Raw genomic sequence first — 23,606 nt, forward strand, 5'->3', positions numbered from 1 at the left:
AACTGCAATTTTTTTTTCGTCGTTTTTCGGATGTGCAATATCCGAAAATTCATTCCTCAGATTTGCATACCCATCCGGACATTAGAAATATTTGTTTTTAATTTATAAAAATACATCAAACCATTGTTGTATATGGAGCGCCTTCATATAAAATCACTTGCCCTGAAAACCCATATTTTTAAAATCGTTTACATCGCTCTATCTCGAAATATTGGGTGTAGCAAAAAATGGCTTTCTATAAACGTTAAAGACCAAACATCAGAGAACATGTGAGTGTTTTTGGAATTTTGATTGGATAATTAGTTTAAGAAAAAATTAAATAAATCGAACGGCATGTCACGACGGACAGTGGTGAACGCAGAGATGCGAGGAAGGGCGAGATTCTATGCGAGAGTCAATCCCTAATCGACTCTACTGACCGGGACGTTATTAGGGTCGTTTTTTCATTGTGGTGCCGATTTTAGGGATGATGAATACTGCTAGCGTACTAAATAGACTTTTTTTGGCTCGTTTTGTGGGCAGATTATTAACACTTTTGGAATATTGTTGGTGTTAAGTGATAGTAGTAGTTATATTATCATAATATTAATAATAGGTATTGTTGTATATATTTAAGGTACTGTTGTATACTTATATTATTATGTTTATCCAGATTTAGTCATACGGCTCACACTCCCTCAAAGGGGAAAATTCACTTATCCCAGATACTTACGATATCAAAAGGATTGAGCTCTGGTCGGACTCGTTCCGTGTTATCGAGCCCTAGATGACTTAGTACGTCGAGGTATCCCCAAAAATGTTCTTATAGCTTCAATTGTTTTATCATTATAAAGCTTATTAAGGACGTCGTAAAATGGTTAAAGTTCAAAAGCTTGGTATGTACATACATATTATCTAAAATGGCATCGGTTTTCCCTGGAATTAATTTCGGAATCAAGAACAAAGGATAGTAATACAAACAATTACATCTACGTACCTATTTCTTAATTACTAGATATACAGAAGGACTAGCACAGCCTAAAAGCCACTTTCTATACAGAGTTATTAATAATCTTGACACAGCTTCGTATGTCAACTTATGGGCTCGTATAGCTTTATTGTACTTTTTACCAGATAAAATGCCATCAATTGTGGACTGAGTAGATAGACCACTGTCCAACCATACATCAGCAAGTCCAGAATCTGTCATAAACTGACCAATTATTTTGAGGAAGTTCATAACAATGTAGAATCTACCTAGACGAATAACTACATTCCTTATGTCTTCTGGCTGGGACCATTGGAGCTCTTTAGCTTTATAATAGATCACTTGGTCAAAAATGTCAGTACGGTGTATCTGTTATTTAGCTTCTTAGCAATTTCACTGCACTTTCTGATAACAGTCCAAACGGCATCATATTCTGACGAGACATGGGGTAGAACACGTAAGTAGCCATAGGTCGTTACATGTGATATATCCTCCAAAGTCAGTTTATGAAATCTTGACCACTGTGGGATAACGGTTTCATTCCTAACAGAGTCCCTCATTCTGCAAATGCACCATGCCATGTTACGACATCGTATGTTATTATTAAGATTCTGGCTCTTTTCTATGATGCTCAGTTTATTTTCTTCTGATTGTACTTTTCTTTTTGATTTCTCAAAATAACTTTTATTAATTGAATGAAAATCATTAGGTATTGTCAGCTTCTGATTATATGGCAAAAATTTAAATTGTCCAGGTTTATCTTCATTCAATGGTCCTCTCTGGGAGACAGCAATTTGGGTTCCGTGAAAAGTAGGTGATTTATCCAAGGTCTTTTCCAAAATGTCATTGTTGTCAGCGGCAAATTGGACAAATCTGTCGGGTACCAATTGTCTCGGTATGGTCACATGGTCATTCTCCAAGTAAAGTTGAATTTCTTCTTGGGCGATGCTGTTACGCACTCTAAGAGTATTGATGTATGAAATTGAATGACCGCAGGCGTGCTTTGCTTCAATGAGTTTTTTTGATCTTGTTTCGTAATGAACTAAATGTCCTAGCCCAATATGATTTGGAGTTTTTATTTTTTCCTTTGAGCAGGAAAATAATGTCTCGGCAAATGCTTAGGGTTTCAGTCTTCTTTTCATTATCGCTTTTATTTCGGACTATAAGGTTAACCAGAGAATACAAGCTTTCAGAAATAGACTTTTGGTAGTCTCTAACATTCATTTTTTTAAGTCGGGCTCAGTTGACATCTTGTTTATCTCACTTCGGATAGTTTCGCAGATTTTGACTAGAATGTGTTGCTCCGATTCACCGAAACTGAAATTGAGAGTGTCAGATTCGTCGTGGTTGTGCACGATTGTTTCAATTGCCTCTTCTTTCGAGAACTTCCTTAAAAATATTGTGTTCTCGTTTTGTCTAGGAGACCTTACTGATTCAACAGCATCCCCAAAATGGTTTTTCATTTTTTTAATTCTTTGTTTCTCGTTCATGTCGTCAATGCCACTAATTTCACGATACCTTTTGCCAATCGATTTTGTATTGTATCCTTTACCTTTCTCAAAACCCTTTCTCCATTTCTTCCAAAAGTTTCCCAAATGCTTCATTTTCTGTTTTGTTAATATCAGTATTTCCAACAGATTTTTTATTTAGATTGTGTAATTCAGTTGAAATGCAAGCGGCATGATATTTTGTTTCCGAGGCAATTAATTCGTCTCCAGTTCTCCCAAAGAACACAGGGTTGCTTCGTGATATAGCTCTTATTTTTTCTTGTATATTATTAGTCATTACTTGGCATAGTTTTTGTTTCGGTGAGCGCTTCTGACAAAAGATGCACTTTTGTGAATTAAAAGGTGATCGCAAGGGCTGTTTTTGAAAAATATTTTCTCTACGAAACGTCAGTTTAGTATTTTTTTACTTGTACGAGGCAATGTTCTTTGAGCTCGTATAGGATTTGTAACAATTTTTGTGCCATTTAAAAAAATCTTGATTTTGTATATCATCAAATTTTGAGAATATATGCCGCATATATTCATCATATTATCATCATGACAATTTTTCATACGTTCACTCGTGCATTGAATAAATTTTTTTTAGATCTTTCTTGAGAATTAACCAGCCTTCCTCGTTCCAAACAAATAAGACACACATTTTGAATAAAAACGTCTTGTCCGACATCAGATTTTCGGAAAGAAACATGCCTTAATGTGATTTTTGACTCAAGTTAGCTGTCAGAGCTGCTGCTGTTTGTTAAATCCATTTCTAGATGGATACAAAAAATTTTTAGCTGTAATACTAATAAGTAGGTACAATATTGTTAACTTACCAATAGGTTTAATTAATCACTTTTAATAATATAATTAACACAGAAGAACTTTATTATGTCTCACTTAAAATCTCAGTGGATATCGCGCTAAAACTAAAGCTTATATCTTATATAGTAAAGAATTTAAAGAAAGAACAGCATCTCAAGGCAAAAACGACCCTAACAACAACCCGGTCAGTAGAGTCGATTAGGGGTTGACTCCCGCATAGAATCTCGCCCTTCCTCGCATCTCTGCGTTCACCACTGTCCGTCGTGACATGCCGTTCGATTTATTTAATTTTTTCTTAAACTAATTATCCAATCAAAATTCCAAAAACACTCCCATGTTCTCTGATGTTTGGTCTATAACGTTTATAGAAAGTCATTTTTTGCTAGATCCAATAGTTTTCGAGATAGAGCGATGTAGACGATTTTAAAAATATGGGTTGTCAGGGCAAGTGATTTTATATGAAGGCGCTCCGTATACAACAATGGTTTGACGTATTTTTATAAATTAAAAATAAATATTTCTAATGTCCGGATGGGTATGCAACTTTGAGGAATGAATTTTCGGATATTGCACATCCGAAAAACGACGAAAAAAAAAATTGCAGTTTTTTTTTTAAGGCTCCCCACCGGTCCCCTCCCGCAACGATTTTTGGACGACCAAGTGATTTTGCATAACAAATAGATTAGAAACCAAAAAATATGGGTTTTACATTTTAGCAACAAAGTGCCCACGAAAATCTTTTCTAGAAGCCTTTTGCCAGTCTATTTACTCTACTATAAGAAGGGAGATAAAACAAACTTAGAACATTACAGACCCATTAATCTTCTAAATCAATATTACACACTCCTTACAAAATTAATGATATCAAGAGGAGAAAAGAAGCTAGATTTTTAGTTTTACCAGCCAAAAAAACAAGCTGGATTTCGCACAAACTTTGGAAAAAACGACAGGCAGTAAAGTTACTGATTGAGAAGTCAATAGAATATAATAAGCCCCTTGTCCTAGCATTCGTGGTGTTTCATAAAGCTTTTGACACGATAGAGCTGGATAGCATTTTAGAAGCTCTAACTATCCGCATTGACTATCGTTATAGTATGGTCGAAGCGATGATCGGTGGGCTATGTGCATTTTATCAATGAAATTCGATATTTTTAAGATATTCCAGAAGCCGCTACATATAACATGTTTTAACAACTTATTAACCATTCAGAATTACTCGACGGATATTAGTATTAGTACAGTTAAAATAATTAGGACGAAACCCGGACAATATTGATTTAATGAGTGAAATTTAAAGTTTTTTACTTTAATGACAAAAAGAGCAAGCCCATTAGCAGAACCCAATTAAAAATTATTTTGCACATCATATTTGAAACATTATTTGGTTGAAAAATCTCATTTTTGTTGGCAAAAAATATATTAATTTGTTTATACTAAATTACAGTTGTGTTTATCTTAAAAAGGATATGTTACTATCAACATTTACACAGTGTTGCCAAATTGAATTTTGTTATTTTGGGTGTAAATTTTTTCCACGGATCTCCGAGGGTACAATACACTCATCTACAATATTTATAAAGAGGCAACAATATGCGTTAAGATACATTATAAAACCCAACTAAGCATCGAACGCGGCGTAAGACAAGGCGACACACTCTCGTCAAAACTATTCATAACTGTCATTGAATATGCCTTTAAGATACTCAACTGGGACAACAAAAGGATCACAATAGATGGAGAAAAGTTAAATGATCTTCGATGCAGAGGACATAATCCTTATAACTGATGACCTAGGAGAAGTCAAGGAAATGCTAAATGAGTTAGACGCTATTTGCTGGAAAATAGGCCTGAAAATGAACGTTATTGAAATTAAATTTATGTTTAATCTAATCTGATTCCTAGCGGACAGCTGATTATACGTGAACAGGTCATGAAATTAGAATTGGCAGAGATAACCAAGCATGCGAAATAAAAAGAAGATTAACTCTTTCTTGGGCAGCCTACGGAGCGCTGAGACATATTTGGGAGCAGTATACCGATTAGTTTAAAAAGACAATTGTTTGATCAATGTGTGCTGCCGGTAATGACATATGGAGCAGAGACACTGACTCTAACCAAGGCAACAGTGTCGAAAATGAGGGTTGCTCAAAGGTTTATGGAAAGATCTATGCTGGGCGTAACCCTACGGGATAAAATAAGAAATGAAGATCTTAGACAAAGAACCGGTATCACAGATGTTATAGAACGTATCACCAAGCTCAAATGGAACTGGACAGGACACGTCGCAAGGCTGAAGGATTCAAGATGGACACGAAAGCTAATGGAATAAAGACCAAGAGAAGATAAACGCAGTAGAGGAAGGCAGCCTACACGATAGACAGATGATATCAGGCGGATTAGTTAAAGCTGGCAACAATCAGCACAAAACCGTGAAGTGTGGATACAATTAAGACCTATGTCCAGCAGTGGACGTAAATTGGTTGAATGATGATGATGATGATGAACTAGTAAATGGTCTAAAAGCCCAACTAAAATAATTCATTGCCTAATTATATATAGAAAATGTGTTTTGGCTTTTCGGTATAGGTACTCTGTTAGGTACTTCTTTTTTCTTAACATTTTTTAAACCTTCCAAAAATTGGATAATGTTTGATGGGAAGTATAAAAGACAGAATTGAATTTTGAATTGAAGCTGTTACATGCATTAGGTCTCACATGCAAGGTCTTTTCATTATTAAAGCCTCAACACATTGTTGAAAATTAATTGCCTGAATGCTTGGATGATCTGGAGCATACTACCAATGCAACTAGAGACTAAAGTTAAAGTATTACTCTATTCTCGCTTACCTTTTCCTGTACATGCTTTTTAAAATGAAAAACAGCGCAAAAAATGGTTATTATTAAAAAATAAATTAAAATTATAATTAATAAGTATTGATTCATACTTTTTTTAAACGATCTAAAGATATGCACATCTGCTCTGGTGCAATAAAAAACGACAATTTGCAGATATGGCAGGAATATGAAGCCAACCATCAATCAATACGATATCAATAGTATTTCCCTTCCAATTTTGGACTATTTAAACAATGTCTATTATTGCTTACGTTACATACAGGCGGTAAACGATCTTTGATGTATCAATTTAATCCCGATAAAGAGGTATCGATAAAATATAACGCAGACCAGTGGGGTAGCTATTTGTTTTATGTGAGTTGATCTTTAAAGAATAATTTTTCATTAGAAACAAATTTCTAAATTATGAAAGAGTCTTCTACAGAAAAGACCAAATTATTCTTATACGTCATTTTTAATTTATTATTTTTCTTCTTTCTTTACATTTACTACTATTCCTAGGACAAGCTGTTATCTTTTATTCTTTAAGCAGATTATCACACCAACTTGCATTTTCTGTTCACAAAATTTTGTTATAATTTTCAGACTCTTGTTTATGGTTTTATGTCATGATTTTTTTTATTTTTTCAATATAAAAATAACGTCAAAAAGACAAAAGTTATGGCGCTTGGAGATAAAGAAAAGACATTTGAAATGGTTTGAGATTACCTCAAGATTAGAGAATGCCAAGATACTCTTCAGTGATTTTTTTGCAAAAACTGGAAGAGAAGACATTTGTAAAAGAACCGGTTAAGAAAAAAAGGTTAGTATTTAGAATGCAATGCCCATGGGTTGAGACTTACTGACTTTATTACCGCATTTACACTCAGTCCTGTTGGACAGGGAATTGGGCAGGGAAGTGGGCAGCGTGAATGTGTAAATAGCTCACTCGCGCTGCTGCTGCTCATGCTACTTCCATTGCACGGCGCTCCCTCAAAAGTCGGTTTTCGAGATCGAAGTCAAAGGACTGGCAGCGCGAGTGCGAGTGAGTATTCACATTCAACTGCTCTCTCTCTCTCTCTTTGCTCTCTCTTTGCCGCCGGCAAAGCGGAAAGTGAGTAAGGGAGCAAGACGATGCTGTCGTCACATTCCATTCTTGAGAGTCGTTCGGTAAATGAGTTGTGAGGACATTGGCGAGGACCTGATGTAAACACCTCACTCGCGTCGATATCGTATTTCGGGCAATATTTCCGGCAGCAGCAGTGGCAACGGCTGAGTATAAATCCAGCAAGACCGCAGTATCACCTACGGAAACACAGCTTACTAAATTAATTGACGACATGCTTATATATGCAAGGAATCTCACAGACATAACTATTGTATCATCATGCAGAGGAGTTCACAATGCTGTTCAGTCAGATCACTATATTTTCAGAATTAAATATCACCAAAAACATCCAGAATATAAAATGAAAAAATGTAGATCAAATCATTGAGAATATGAGAAATCCCTTTTAGAAGAATTGGACAAAGTGGAAAGGTAAAATTCTCCGACAAAAGGAAATAGAAAATAAGACTTTGCAAGTAGTAAAGACCAAACTGATCGGGACCAGAGTTACTCAATGGGACTCTTACAAGAAATAGTGAGGACCAACTATGTAGATGGGAGGATGTTAATGAGCAAAAATTGTAAAATATACTTTTGCAGACCACATGCACAAAATTCCACATGTGTAATCGGTTAAGAAATTCTACAGATGAAACCCAGAAGGCAAATGACATCAAGGAAGACCTCTTCTTCGCTGGCCGATGGTGTTGGAGAAGGTTGGAGGAAGTTGGGTGTCAGAACGACGAGCAATGTTCTATTAACGATTTGAGGTAGGATTTTTATTTTTCTGTATGGTTTAGAACAAGTGATGAGTCATGGTCCCAGTTTAGGATTTTTATTGATCTCTTCGGAATATATCCAATAGATAATTTTTATACTTTGTTGTTTGCATATTTTTTACACAAGTAATAAATTGACGTTGTTTGTTTTTTATTATAAAAAACTGAACTTTTAATTTTTATGGTTCATGAATTCAATTTTTTCTTCATTTCCATCTTCCTTTGAGCTCCATATCTTGGTAAATCTTGTACAATTTTCTCTATGGATTTATAGTCATTTAACTAATTTTAGATGAACTGATGATGTGTATGGATTTATATACGAAATGTATTAAATAAATAAAAGAATGAAATAGCCGTATCATTTCTTTAATCCTCCCACAAGTTGAAATAGAAAATATCTAAAACTCCTCTTCACCCTACCATCTCTCCGTCCTTGTCATCTATTGATTGATGCGGTTATTTATGCGTTGTTGATGGCAAGTCTATTTCTTTTCTTTGTTAATATCGATGCCGGATCATTATTCGAATAATACAGATGACTTATCAAATAAATTGGAAGTTATGTCATCTCTTGGTCATCAACTGTCAGTCACAGCATGAAAGGAAATCGTACATTAGAGACAGCCGAAAAAATTTCTTTTTAGATGACTTAGGATAAGGTGATAGTAATTGAGATGATATGAAAGTAATCGTATCTGGGAATTCTTGCTTAAACACGTTAATAATGATGTGGTAGATATTTTAATAGGGTAGATAGGTGGTAAGAACATTATGTATGTGGACGATACAGTTTTAATGGATATTTGTGAAAAATCTTAATCGTGGTATTTGAGTATGGACAAGAAAAATTATTATCAATAAAAATCAAGAAAAGTAAATGTATGAAGTTATTGAAGTATGAATATATAAAGCAAAAACAAATTTCATCAAATGGAAAAGGGAATGATGATGATATTTTCTACTTTGTTAGTCTGCAAATTGGAAATATAGACCTGCATCTAGCAACTATTACCAATCTGGAAGCATTCGAATTGAGGACATAATTATAGGCGATTCTTGGAAGCATGAAAAAAACGAGTTAACAAATGGAAATTTAAAGCGTCCAACGATTAAAACTCAAAATCTGCCATATTTAGAATATATTATGCATGAAGAACGATGCTACATATTTAGGTACATTCTTCAGTTCAATATACAAACAAGAAAAATTTCAGGAAAAAGATAAGTATAGGAAAGAGAGGAATTACATGGTCCTAACTTAGATAATGATATGATGAAGCAGAAACGTACTGTTCAGAATAGTCAGCAATCAAATTCAGAATTGCCATAATGGTTGCAAATCTCAATCACGGAGATAGCACGCAAAGAAGGAGAAAACTAAGAAGATGCTTCTAGTCAAGCATTCACCTAACTTCCCGCTTTTTCTATCACTATCACTTAATGTCTGTTTTTTTGGTTATTCATTTGTCTCTTTACTGGCGTTCGGTACTGCGTAAACATAAGTATGTAAATCATAGTTTATCAACAGAAATGGCAATGCTATTAGAAATTAAGCGTACTCATAGTAGTATCAATAACAAAACCGAAGTCTTACAAGCCATACTTCTTCTTTCAGCTAGTGACACTTTATGTCACCTAGGAGGTATTGTTGTTGGGTTTTCTGTTATTGTTGGGTACTATTTAACCATTTTCCAGTCTTATCGGTCCCTGTTTATTTCTTTTATGATTTTTCCTCTCTTGCTGTCCATCTCTAATATTTGTTAGATTCATATTTTCCTGGGTATTGATTTTCTTCTATTTTTTGTAACCTTTTGACCAGTCGATTGTTCTCCCTTTTGCAAATATGACCGTACCAATACATTTAGCTGGTTGTTCTTTATTGCGTTTCATATGGGTTCCCTGCTATTCTTCTAAGTGGGTGGTAGATATTTCTGTTCTGTTTATTCGTTTTATTATTTTGTAACGAAAGGTTGTCTTCCATATAAATAATTCCCAATTTTGCTAATAAATCTGGTCTGATTTAGTATTTTACAATATTGGAGCAAATGTTGATATAAACGTCTTTGTTGAAAATCTCGTACTCTTTCTTCTTGTAGCAAATACACTTTAAATACTTCGTTTTGTCTGAGCCATAATACATTTTTTCTCTTCTATCGACGCAGTGTTCGAATTCTTCGTACTATTTTTTTAACAATAAGAATACACCTAATCTACAAGATTAATCAGCATTTTTTCTTTAAACTAATTTTCCTAAATTTTTTTATAATCTAGGTGTTACCTAGTCCATCCTAGCTTTTTTTGACGTGAATATCAACTTGGTTGTTGTGGCTACACAGCACAGCACTGACTCTGCTTTTCACTAATTGCTCACGTCCTTGTTTTGGCTACAATGCACAACGCTAACGAAGCCTTGCACAACTTCTCACATTACACAAGCTTGAAAGGTTTAGTCCTCTTGAGCCTTCACATCTGGGGTTGGTTGACAAGAAGCTGAACTACTTCATGGTTGAGATGTTTATGGATTTATGGGGTCTATTTCTCCTGGCGACTGTAACGTCTGTACGAACTACATATTATTCGGTTTGAGATTAAGGATAGTGAAATATATTCTCTAAATAAACAGCGAACGCATTCATTTTTTTTTTTAAATTTCTTGCCCATGTTCTGTTTTCTTCTTCGTAAAAGAGGTATATGTTGAACTGGCTTATTTATATTTTTGGTCGCCTTCAAGAGGAAGTAATCGGTGCATTCATCATCAGTTAGTTCTCTCAGGTACTTATTGATTGATTCGTTCTTAATTTTAATGTAATATCAGCGATTTCTCTTTGCAGCTTTTTATTGTCAGTTATTCATTTCCATTGCCTTACCTTCCTAGTCTTTATTTTTTTCTGAATCAACTCTCTAATTTCTTTGGGGTAATTGTCTCCTACTATAAACAGTAGGTGTATACTTTGGAATATGGGTGTGTTGTTCCAAGCAGCCTGTTGGATGTTGATCATAAATAGCTCGGTTTCTCGTTCGTTCTACCCTGAAAAAAAAAAAAAGAATGTGTGTGTACTTTGTACGCACGTAAGAAGTTATACTTCTATTATAATATAATTTCAACGAAATAAATATACCTACTTAACAGTTACAATACAAAAAATTAACAATAATTACCAAAAACTAACCAAAACTTAACAATGGCAGATATTAAAAAAAAAAAGAAAAAAGTATGAAACGTCCGGGATTTGAACCCGCAATCTCGTGATTTCTCGATCTCTGGTCCAATGCTCTACCAACAAGGCCATCAAGGCGCATGCTACTGACGTTTCAGATATACATAATTACACATCACGGTGACAAGTGAAATATAAAAATAGATGTTTTATTATTTTACGCCCAAGGAAGACAAATCCAAAGACACAAAATTATAATAAAAAACCTTTTAAACCACCTTTTTCAAATTGCGCAAGTTGTATTATTAATATTAATGTTAATAAATGTTTCATTGCATTAATATTTTGACTTTTCACAATTTGACAATTCACTTTTAACTGCAGTGTTTTAAAATTTTTAAAGCACTAGTGCCTTAAAGTAGCATTTTTAACGCTCCTATGGAGTGCTAAAAATTGCATTTTTAACACGTTTGTAGAAAAATATATTTAAAAACACTAATATATTCTTTCCACACCTTTTCTGGACTGATACATACATAAATTAAAACATTTAGTAACTAACTCCATACTGCCTGTGTGCCCATTCGCGCAGATTAACAAAATTTCACTCTCAATGAAATCGCGCCTAAAGAAGTATAACTTCAAAAATGGGTAAAAAAGAATGGGGACAAAACCAACATAATGGTTTCTCCCCATTAATTTGACTTAGATTCTTCTACATTATACATTAAGTTTTAGGGACAAGTAAGAGTTTTATTGATTTGATGAAATACTATTGATCATTGGCACTCTAGCAATAATAAAACCGACAGAAAATTTAAAATTTCGTTCTGATTCTTGCGAAATCGGCAGGTGCGTGCATGCCATTTGAGCCTTGTCAGTCCTGTCCTCCCAACGACCCACTCGAAGTTTAGTCCGAGGAGGAAAAGCCATCCGCCATCAGACTTGTCAAAAACTCGTAAAATATCGTCGTCGTAGCGTAGTGCGAAAGGTCGTCGGCGAAGTAGTCATAGTCATGCTTTTACAATGACACTGCCACTCTGATGAATTGCTTCTGATGAGTGATTTATGTCGGCGGTGGTGATTTTTGTGTACAGTGCGAAATACAGTCAACTTTTCGAGAATGCATGAATGTAAAGGTAATGGAAAAAGGTGCGATTTTCAAAGAGGAAAGTTATTTCGGCATCAGCTTTGTTGGGCGTATATTATATACGAGCGTGTATAAATATTTCTTAACATTTAGATTTCATAAAACAATATCTAAGTAAGACAATTTTAAATTCTCTTTTTATATGAGAAGAAGAAACGTTCTGAATGCAGCAGCGAAAAAATAAGGTTTTTATTATAAAAAACATATATAGTTCTTTATATAACTTTGATTCTATGTGTTATACAAGAGCAGGAAAGTTTGTTATAGGAGACGCAACAAATATTGTTTGTATAAATGGTCAGAAATGTTCATCAAACCGAGGGATGGGACAAAGAAATCTCTTCTCCATTACACTAACAACTAGTAACCAGTGGGAAACATGCAGGAACAAAATTATTAAAGACGCAGCAAATAATATACTAGGACTTGAAAGACCATCAACTCTCAATGACTGGTTCGATGCTGAGTGTCAAAGTTCTGAGCAACAAAGAAGTACTTGAAAAAAGCAACAAATTTATAAGGATTTTAAAAGAGAAGTGAAGTACTTACACAAAAGAAAAAAGAAAAGTGAGTTTTTCAAAATGGAATATTGGAAAAACTTGAGACGTCAAAAAGGCAAAATTAAACCAAACAATCCTATAAATTTCTGAATAATGAAGTAGAACATGAAAATCCACTTACTCCACGAGCAAAAAAATACACCATTAGGACCTCTTTTAATTTAAGAAGGAGGGGACACAACAAAATATCTAAAAAATAACAAAACTCCAGGGAATGATGGTAAATCTGCAGAATTCATTACGTGTAATTGTAAGTGTAATAAATAATAATTCTACATTGCCAATAAACTAATATTAAGACTGGTAAGGTCTTGTAAAACGCAGTTAGAGATACCAGTTATCTGAACAACAGAGGAAATATCTGTATTAATTCCACACAAATTCTGGCCTATGCAGATGATCTAGACCTAATTACTCATACAACAGACAAGCTAGAAGAAAATGGGTACCACTTTCTCAAATGCCTAAAAAATATGGGCCTACAAATAAATAAAGAAAAAACCAAAATAATGGCATCAACACCCAACAACAGAGCTATATCGGTTCCCAATTCACTGTTAATACCTCTAGCTTTGAAGTGGTCGACAAATTTACATATTTAGACAACGACAACTCCATAACTAAAGAAATCAAACGGAGAACAATTCTGGCAAACAAATGCATTTTGGGTTACGTAAACACATGGAAAGTAGCAACTTAAGCCAGAAAACCAAAATAAACATATACTGCCCTTATACTGCCATTTCTGACATGAAGATTGGAAACATTGATCATCTCCAAGACATATGAAAACTCATTGCACATATTTGAACGAAGAATCCTAGGAGGAATATTTGGTGGCATCTGTGAAAACAGTATTTGGAGGATGAGGTACAATTATGAGATATACCACAGACACAGAGAAGGGATCGTTCAAGTATTACGTAACGCTGGTTGGGGGGGGGGGGTTAAAAATCTTCAAAAACGCCCAATTAAGGTGCGTTACGTAGGGGGGAGGGGGGTCAAGAATCTTCAAAAACCGCGTTACGTAATACTTGAACGCTCCCGAAGACAGATGGGCAGGACATCTAGCAAGATTACAACAGAACAACCTTCTACAAAAAAAAACGCTCAAAAAAGAATCCTGAAGTATGAGGAAGGATACATAGATGTATCAAAAATGACGGAACGTGAAGAAGAAGGACTACTTATAAAACAAAATGATGCAAATATGAAGACTGGTTCAATAAATTAAATCCCAAATAAGGTATTAAATATATCCAGATCATGTAGAATGAATGCATTAAACGGGAGTGCCTAAGATCTCATTAAAAATAGGAATGACATCAACAAGAAAAATAAAAAAAACACTAGAAGATAATGGCTGATAGCTGTGGAGGAATATTTAGAGAAGTTATGCGTTATGCGTTAGAAGATCGAGAAGCCTTCGCAATGGTGATCGCCAACGTCGGATAATTCTGATATGGCACGTGAAGAGGAAGATACGTTAGAAATTTCCAGATTAGAACATACAACTAAAAAATTAAAGGTCTATTTTTCTGATACAAATTTCACTTATTATGTTGAAAAACCCGCCTGCGTCAGAATCTGCTTAAAAAATAATGTAACCTTTTGAAACTTTTAAATACCTATAATTTAACCCTATCAAAAGTAAATTAAACCTAACAAAACAAAAACAGAATGTGTGTGTACTTTGTACGCACGTAAGAAGTTATGCTTCTATTATATATGATTTCAACGAAATTAATATACTTTAAACAGTTTATTTATGTTTTATTTAAATATTAAACTAATTTTAATACTTACTACTTCTCAAAACTGTTTATTAAAACAGTGCCCAAAATTAAAATAATAAAAGAATAAAACACACACAAACAAACACATTGAAAAATGCCACAAATGATTTTTGAACAATGTAGGAAAAAATTTTAACTAAATACGTATTATCTGAAAAAAAAATTATATAATAAACTTACAATCATAAAATGTATAAAAAAATAAAAAAAAATAAAAGTTTCCATTGGGGTTCGAACCCGCTTATCAGCGCAGTTAGTATTGAAATTCATTCACCTTAACTTTTACCCACGGAGACCATGTGTCATCATGTGCGAAGATCAACTAACTAAACGGATTAAACTTTTGACGGTTCTGAATTTAACCAAATTATTTTGATTTTGAATTGAAATTATTTAGAATTGAGAGAAATATTAGAATACAACAAAACATAGAGTAAGAAAACAATATATTAGGTGAATATTGATAGAAATTTTGATGGTAATCAAATTATGTAAATCAAAGCATTACATACTATTTACCTATGAAATTTTTTATTAGGATACTGAATAATTTACAATTATTAAGTACCCGTCGCTTTTAAAAACTATTTAAAAAGTCACTACAATATTATAAACTTGCATTTTTCTCTGCCATCACAACAATAAAAACTTATATACACAACATTAATTTGTTTATCCAAAACCTCCATATTGAACAATTATTGACAGATAATTTTAACACCCAATCAGATCTCGTATAACGTTTATACCATACTGTCTGTGTGCGCATGCGCGCAGAATTATGAAATTTTACTCTCAATCGCGCCTAAAGAAGTATAACTTCAAAAAATCATTTTCTTATAAAGTTAGCGAAGTAACAGTTTATCCCCGATCTCCTTTTCTCCTCCTCCTCATCCTCCTCCTCCTCACGAAAACAGTCTAGCGTTGATTTAAGCGATTTCGGAATCATGGCTCTCGTCTAGCATAGCATACAGCACCGATATTTATTTTATACATCTGTTCCCCTTGACGTAATGTCCCCCCATATATCGCGTGCATGCTTTCGCAGTGAGCGCTGTTAAGGAGCGAGAGATGGAATTGTGCCGTAGGATCACTCTACATTGTAAAAATGCTCCAAGTGTTATCCGAAAGTCATCATTATAACAAAAAAATAGACAGTAGGATAGTAGATAAGATGTTTATAAAGAAAATAATGAGATCCTAGGATTATTGTTGTTCTGAAGCTATTTCCCATTTGAATATTCCTAGGATTATTATCGATCTCAAGTCTTTTTATTATCCTTCATTTGGTGGATCGCGCCTCTCATCTCCTCCAGACTAAAGAAGGTATGTAGAATATGCCTTTGTTCGTCAATATTTCGTGGACTTTCACCTTGTTCTTCCTTACAGTTCCTTACTTACAGTTCATCAGAAGGTGATGGGCTATCTGATCGGGTATGACTTCTGTAAGGTGGGTGCCGCGACGTTCTAACTAGAAAAAATCTCATTTCAGAGAACATCCTTCAGAGATTCCCTATTCCCAGTTAGCTGTAATAAAGTTGAACTTTATCTTGAAACGAAAATTTCGTTATTGGAAATCGAAAAGGCAAGTTATTGGTTTGTGCTGTAGTTCTAGAAGACCGGTTCCAACGAATTTTATCATCTGGTCCCCAATACTGTCGCTAACATGCTGACAAATAAATTGTCTGGGTTGTATACACCATCTTCTGCTGTTGAAAGACGCAGGCTGTTTTGGATTATGAATACGTTTTTGGTTCATGCTTTCAGTCCAATTTTTCTAGTTCTTCGCCATTAGTTTCGTTATATCCCACGCGAAACTGTGGCACTTGAAGGCATCCAGTACGAATTGTATCTGCTGTGATTGAAAGTTATCCGGTACCTCAAAAGCAAAGTCACTGTTTGGCGGATTTTATAAGTAATAGATTTTGGGAAGAGCTATGACCTTGAAAGTGTCACAAAGAATATAACTCAATATATCTTTTCTTACTCAGACTGTTTAAAGCCTTTTACAATCTTTTAGAATCGAAAATGTTCAGTTATATTATGGGAACTGATAAACCAATGAATTATGCCGATTTAGTACACAAGTTTATGTGAAATTTTCAAGATCGTAGCTCTTCCCAAAATCCGTTACCTATACAGTGCACGAGTTTACCTCCACAGTGAGGATCTTGATGTCCTTTTGATGTATTAAAAATGTGAAAACTATATCAATATCTGGTTTGACAAAGACTGTGCTACCGTATTGATAATGTGGTCTCTCCAGTATAAGGTTCATAACCCAAATCCTTAGTTTGCGGCTTGCAGTACGTCGATTGGTTTCTTGAACCAGTAGTACACCGACATCCTGTTCTCTGCATATATTAGACAATATATCTTCATTATCTTCTGATGGTTCTTCAATATTAATTGAGGTCGTCATCAAAAATGGCCTTGATAAAGACTAACCGATATTACTCATTTCCAGGGGACACCCGATTGTGTTCACAAGTTGTCACAATTTACATAGAGGTTCCTTTCCTGTTATCCAGCGTCTATATATAAACATTTCCCATACGCATCCAGAAATTTCTACTCTTCAGACGATCTTTCTTTGGCAGAAACTGCTTCTCGCTTTGCTATCTTGTATGTATCTTCCACTCCTTTAGAGCCTTTTTACCCCTTTCTAGCCTCTTTCTTCTCCATAACTTCTGTTTGGTGGACTCTGACTGCTCAACTAACCAAGTTTCTTTGTCCCAAAGATGCTCTTTACCAAATGTTTTTCCTAACACTTCCCTCTTCCACTCGCACCATAACAACTTTGCTGTTGGCTTCCCACCAGTCATTTTTCTTCTTTTTACGGTTCCCATCCGCCACCAGTCATTAACCGTATCTTTTTCTTCAACCTCTTCCAGCACTCTACTCTTAAACACTCTTGCCAAATCCTTTTTAAAAATCGTTTAACTTCCACCATTTTACTTTCGGATGTACTACTTGCTTTCCTTTCCACCTCACCTTTATCACATTATCCACTATCACCCACTGCTCGGTGTTGACTAGGTACACACTCACCCTTTATAGTCCAGGAACCAAAGCTTTTTACCTCACAATTTTTACAGAATGGATCGATTTGATTGAAAATTTGAGAATATATAGTGGATAGTCCATGGATCAAAATCTATATGATGCCGACAGGCGCTTTTACCATGGGGGTGGTTGCCACGCCATCTCGGGGGTGGATATTTTTTAATATATTTTGACCGCAAAAGTTAATAAAAACATTCAATCTAAGCAAAAAATGTTCTATACATATTTTTTTGATAAAATTAATAGTTTTTGATTTATTCGCTATCGAAAGTGTTAGTTTTATGTCTAAATAAAAAAACATAAAAAATTTTTTTTTAAGAAACGCTTTTCTTTAGTTACGAGTGACTAAATTTAAAAATATTATAAAAAAATCAACTAAAAGGCAAAAAATAAAAAAAATTGAAAAAATCTAACACATTTGTCAAAGAAAAGCGTGGCGCGTGTTCATCGAATAAACGGTTTTCACCCAACGCTTTTCTTTAACGAATGTGTTAGATTTTTAAATTTTTTTTATTTTTTGCTTTTTAGTCACTTGTAACTAAAGAAAAGCGTTCGTTAAAAAATTTTTTTCATATTTTTTTATTTTTTACTTTTTAGTCTTACACTTTTCAAACATTAAAATATATCGTCATGTTTATTAAAATATGTGTAAATAATGTACTAACATGAAAAGTAGTCGGAATCAGCAAAAAATTTAAAACTTTATTGTTTACTAATGAAGCATAACGTAAACAATTAACGTAAAATGTAAAATTATGTATTGTTCATATCATTAGCTATACAATCCGTAAAAGTTTCAAGTTTTTACATTGTAAAAAACAAGAGAATTTAAGCGTTTTCCATTAAAACCGTTTTTTTTTATTTGAAAAATTAATAAACATGAAAATTTTTTTTTATTGACTATTCGTGTATTGTTCTCGCGAATGCATATGTCTGCAAATTTTCATTCATTTGCATTGAAGAAAAGGCAGTCAAATTAACGTCTAAAGATTAATAAAAAAAATAAATATAAAAGCGTTTAAAAATCAATGTATTTCGATGGTATACTCATTTACGATTCACTCAATTTTTGCCATAGAACAAATTTTATCAAACCAAGTTCTTGGGAATTAAATAACCTACAATTTTATATTTAAACATTTTTTCGTATCTCTGATGGTAATCTTTCTATTCTGAAGAAAATTGCATTTTTTACCAACTTGCAAACATTAGTTATTCGCTTTAAACTTCAGTTTTTTAAAAACTAATCATTCTAAGCCAGTCAAACTTCTAGAATCTATTAACAATACATAAATAAAGAAGAATGAATAAAGCCAATGACTAAAACACCGCTAACTTACATTATTATGCTTCCAATTGGATTTCTCCTTTTTTTTTCAAAAAAATATATTATATTAATTTTTTATCCGTAACTTTTTTATTATTTATCTTAGAAAGTTTGTTAAAAAAGAATTTTTTAGGTTTTTACAAGATCTATAAGGCTATTAATATTAAATCCATTTAAAATTCTCAGTCACAAAAACAGGTGGCATTGAAAGGGTTGGCAAAGGTGGTTTTTGCATGATATTACAAGTTTTAATTGTCAATAGCTCACTCAATTTTTGCCATAAAAAAATTTTTGCACACCAAGTTCTTGGGAATTAAATAAGCTACAATTTCATATTTAAATATTTTTCGTGTCTCTGATGCTTATCTTTCTATTCTGAAGAGAAGGGCATTTTTTACCAAACTACAAAAATTCGTTATTCGCTTTTAACTCCATTTTTTAAAAACTAATCAATCTAAGCCGATCAAACTTCTAGAACCTATTAACAATACAAAAATCAAGAAAACTAAATCAGGTCAATGACAAATTTTAATTAGGGTGGTGATTAGGGGGTTGTTTACGATCACTTTTTTTCTGAAAAAAATAGGGACTGACTTTTTTTCGTTATAAGTCACTTAATTTTTTTAGCTAGAGATTTTTTTTATTTCTGGAGATACATATTTTTAAATACTTTAAATTAGTTTCAACAAGTTATCCTCGAAAAATGCGTAGTTTTCCCGTCATTTGACTTTGAAACTACAATATTTAGCGTTTGACGAAAAAGAGCCGACATATAATAAAGCATAGCTCGATTACTATTGGTCTTAAAGAAAATTAAAAAAAAAACGGTTTTGTTTATTTTTTCAAAAGGTACATTTTTGTTAAGCAAAGTTGTTTTCATAAAACAAAAACTTTTTGAGTTATTAGCAGAAAACTGATTAAAAACATTGATTTTTTCGATATGAAACTAACACTTTTGATAGCGAATAAATCAAAAACTATTAATTTTATCAAAAAAATATATAGAACGTTTTTTGCTTATCATGAATGTTTTACCAACTCTTGCGGTCAAAATATAATAAAAAATTCCACACCCGAGATGGGGTGGCAATCACCCCCATGGCAAAAGCGCCTATTGGCATGATATAGATTTTGATCCTTTGACTATCCACTACTTATTCGCAAATTTTCAAGCAAATCGATAATTTCTGTAAAAATTGCGAGGTTTTGTCCTATTTTAAGCTTCATTACTTGGACTATTAGTACCTACTTTGAATTTGGAAGCTTCTTTTAGCTGGTTTCTTCTACAACATTCTTCAATATTATTATTAAATACAATACAATTCGATACTATTATTACTAAATTACTATTCTAGCTATTAGTTAACTAGTAAAAGTATATTCTCGTTTTGTTTTTGACAGTGTAGCCGAAGACGGGACGTCGATGGATATGATGCCGTTGACGTCGTCGGCTACGACGTCTTTCAGTTGCCTGTTTGCTTCAAGTTGCCACTGGCATTGCTTTGCTTTAGTTTGCTTCGTCGGTAGTGGAATAGCATGCACGCCATTTCGGACGAGATCTACGACTATGACTACGACTATGGGTTTGCTGTACCGAAAGTCCGGTTTATGTCCCAGACCGAGCTCCAGCGCAATGGATTTCCTTTTGGACAAATTGTCTGACGACTTAAATTTCGGTGGATTTTCATTAATTTTACTGTCTAGAAGTACGGAGGATGGTCAAAATTGGTCTAAATGTGTATAAATAAATTTACTAAGCTGTTAATACATTATACAAGTTTATATTTAGACCAGGACTAATCTGCAAAAAACGTGTATTTTTGGATGTGAGAGGTGGCATTCGGATTTTTGCAGATAAAGTTAGGTGACACTTTCAGTAATAATAATTGACTTATGCTCCTTCTCAAATATGCCCGGAACATTAATAAAAAAATTAAAATATTTAAAAATTTCGAAAAACGTCGATTTTTTTCTTCTTTCTTTGCTTACAACTTTAAAACGATTCGTTTTGGAACAAAGTCGTAGAGAAATAAAATAAAGATAATTGAATTTTGTATGATATACGACTGGTCAAAAATGTCTTAAGGTATTACCTTTTCTGCAATATAGCAATAAATACGAAATAAGGGGGCAAAATACGCCTGCTGTTATTCAATGTTTCTTAACCACTTTGGTGGCACTTAGAACCTTAGTAATTCGCTTAGAAAATTCTTATAACTTACTTAAATGGTCTACCAAATTTCATTAAAATTGACCTAATAGATTTTGCATAATAAATTTGCAATATAAATGTTTTTAAAAAAGTTCAAATTTTTTAAAATCTTTCTGAACAAAAAGTAGACCATTTCGAAGTTGGCTAATTTTTTACATATAAAGAGGTGCTCTACATATCTAATACACTTTAGAGAATTAAAATTGAATTATTTAAGGGGCCTCAGCAATGTTGTAAAATTATAAACAATTTTTTGGCTTATAAACAAATACAACAAATGAAATAGAGAATGTGGAAAAATCCCCTTACGAATAACTCACACATCCACTATTTCGGGCTGGGAAAAATTTTCTGAATAGAATCAAAGATCCAAACACCAGTTCTCAGAAATGTGTTTCGCCCTCTTCAACCTCCTTGGGCTCATCGGTAAAGATGAGAGGTTGAATATCTTTAGACACATTCCATCAAAAAACAACATCCGAGACATAGAACATAACAGGAGCGTATATCTACGCATCATCTGACAATGACAGTCTCAAGTTTTAATTCCCTAATTACTTAAAGTAAAATATATGTTTAAAAAACAAACAAAAAAGAAGTCAATCTTTGAACACACTCAGTGATCAAAAGATACAAAGTTGGTTCACCGACCAATCGTAACAAAATCAACAAATGAAATAGAGAATGTGGAAAAATCCCCTTACGAATAACTCACACATCCACTATTGGTTTTTTGTGGTTTTTTATGATTGGTCGGTGAACCAACTTTGTATCTTTTGATCACTGAGTGTGTTCAAAGATTGACTTCTTTTTTGTTTGTTTTTTAAACATATATTTTACTTTAAGTAATTAGGGAATTAAAACTTGAGACTGTCATTGTCAGATGATGCGTAGATATACGCTCCTGTTATGTTCTATGTCTCGGATGTTGTTTTTTGATGGAATGTGTCTAAAGATATTCAACCTCTCATCTTTACCGATGAGCCCAGGGAGGTTGAAGAGGACGAAACACATTTCTGAGAACTGGTGTTTGGATCTTTGATTCTATTCAGAAAATTTTTCCCAGCCCGAAATAGTGGATGTGTGAGTTATTCGTAAGGGGATTTTTCCACATTCTCTATTTCATTTGTTGATTTTGTTACGATTGGTCGGTGAACCAACTTTGTATCTTTTGATCACTGAGTGTGTTCAAAGATTGACTTCTTTTTTGTTTGTTTTTTATAAAGAAATAGCTTTGTTTAATAATAAAAAAATTAATTTTTAGCAATGCAACTAATTATGGGCCATTCCACGAACATACGCCTGTTTTGGATTACTTCGACAACGAATATTTTACTGTACAACATAAGAAGTACGAAAGTAAATGGTGCTAATAATTATTCCGATAAACAACAATGTAATTTGCAATTTACTTTCGTTCTTCTTATTTTGCACAGTAAAATATTCGTTGTCGAAGTAATCCAAAACAGGCGTATGTTCGTGGAATAGGGTATAAAACCGGTATAATTTGACTTAAACTTTCAAATGCTGTCAGCAGAATTGCTATTTTATTTTTTAATCAAGTTATTCTCGTTCAAAAATTGCAATTTTTCGATTTTTTGAATGTTCCACCGCGTTTATCTCGAAAACTATGCATTCTACGAAAAAACTTATAAGAACATTTTTTGCGAAAAATCGATGTTATGTAATTCCTCAAGTTCTTTGTTTAGGTATAACAATAACAATCTTATCGATATCCGGATCAACTGTTACCCAAAAAATTCCTGTTCTACGGGTCAAAATACATAAAAAAAACTTGGGTAAGTCCATCTAAATAAATGAGCCCGTAGCACCCCCTCCTGGACACAGTACTAATTTGTTTATAAGCCAAAAAATTGTTTATAACTTTAAAACATTGCTGAGGCTGCTTAAATAATCCGATTTCAATTCTGTAAAGTGCATTAGATAGGTGGAGTGCTTATTTATATGTAAAAAAATTGACAAATCTTTCTCTGTTCTAGTTTTTGTTGTGCAAGATTTTAAAAAATTTTAATTTTTTAAAAAAAGTTTAGATTGCAAAATTATTATGCAAAATCTAGTAAGTCAATTTTAATGAAATTTGGTGGACGATTTTAGGACATTACCAAAATTTTCTAAGCGAATTAGGAAGGTTCCAAGTGTAACGTACGTGATGGAAAAACATTGAATAAAGACAGGCTTGTTTTGCCCCTTATTTTATATTTTATGCTATTTTGCAGCAAGCGTGGTAAATTAAGACGTTTTTAACCAATCGTATCTGATAGAAAATTTAATTATCTTTGTTTTATTTCTATACGACTTTGTTCCAAAATAAA

This window comes from Diabrotica virgifera, chromosome 4 (genome assembly GCF_917563875.1).
Source record: "Diabrotica virgifera virgifera chromosome 4, PGI_DIABVI_V3a".
In the NCBI taxonomy this organism is placed as follows: domain Eukaryota; kingdom Metazoa; phylum Arthropoda; class Insecta; order Coleoptera; family Chrysomelidae; genus Diabrotica; species Diabrotica virgifera.